This window comes from Etheostoma spectabile, chromosome 3, assembly GCF_008692095.1.
Source record: "Etheostoma spectabile isolate EspeVRDwgs_2016 chromosome 3, UIUC_Espe_1.0, whole genome shotgun sequence".
NCBI classification, from domain to species: domain Eukaryota; kingdom Metazoa; phylum Chordata; class Actinopteri; order Perciformes; family Percidae; genus Etheostoma; species Etheostoma spectabile.
The window spans coordinates 463134-464223 of NC_045735.1; positions in this window are offsets into that span (position 1 = coordinate 463134).

Consider the following 1090-nt stretch of genomic DNA (forward strand, 5'->3'; position numbering starts at 1 on the left):
TTCCTTCACTCCATTGGACTGCTTTGATGGAGAGAAGGGTTACCAGCTGAAGCCTGAGATCCATGAGAAGCAGGCCACCAAGGAGTTTGGACTGACAGTGGGGATCCACCTCGGAAAGGTGATCCCACCCAACAGCCAGATGAAAGCTGGAGTCTGAAGACTGCCTGGCCTCATGAGTGTTTGTCTTGTGTGTATGATGGAAAAATTAAAGGTTTAATTATGTTCTGACTTCTATAAGTACTTGATGTTTGTCTTAATTTCTCAATCAAGGGCGGGTTTCTCGTAATTGTAAGTGGTCAACATTTGCCCCACATGGCTCTTGGTGGTAGGCTACTTCACTATCGTTGACAAGTGACATGACAAGCATTAGGCCACATGACCTCCACACACTTGCTGAAATCTTGGCACTGACTTTACTATCCTTTCCAGGTTTGCACATTGGTACCCAATCGTTTAATAAAATTCATGGTTAGGTCTGACTTTTAGTGCAGATGCCAGTTCTTTAAACCTTAAACTTGTGCAAACACTAATTAGACTTTAATGGCCTATTGACTTAACTTTAACTCTCACTTTGTATTTGCAGCTCCTAGCTCCATAAAGGTGGCCTTGTTTTGACCTGGGAGAAACTCCCTGACCGCTTTGATGGGGAGAGGGTTTCCAGCTGAAACCTAAACAAGTTAGCTCAGACAGTGGGAACCCCTTCTACCCAGCAGCCAGACTAAGGCTGAATCTCATTTCTGTCTTACCCTTACCCCTTCGCCTAGCTTTTGCGCATTCACACGGGACCTAGTGCTGTCCCAATTGTTAGGGGATAGACCAAGGGGTGTATAGCCCTAGAAACCAAGTGGGGACGCGACCTCACTTGTAAACACACAAGCAACAGTAGCTGCCTCATCAACCAGAGGGACGCATAAATATAAGTACTTTCGGCTTAAATAATTGATTTAAAAGATAAGACAGTCTTGTTTTGTGGTCTATACAGTCCTGTACATATATACTTACAAGCATGTTCCTAACTGAAACTTTTTAAAAATTGCTAGCTTGCAATGCTAATCGCTAACGTTGATTTGCACAACAGTTCCGCATTTCT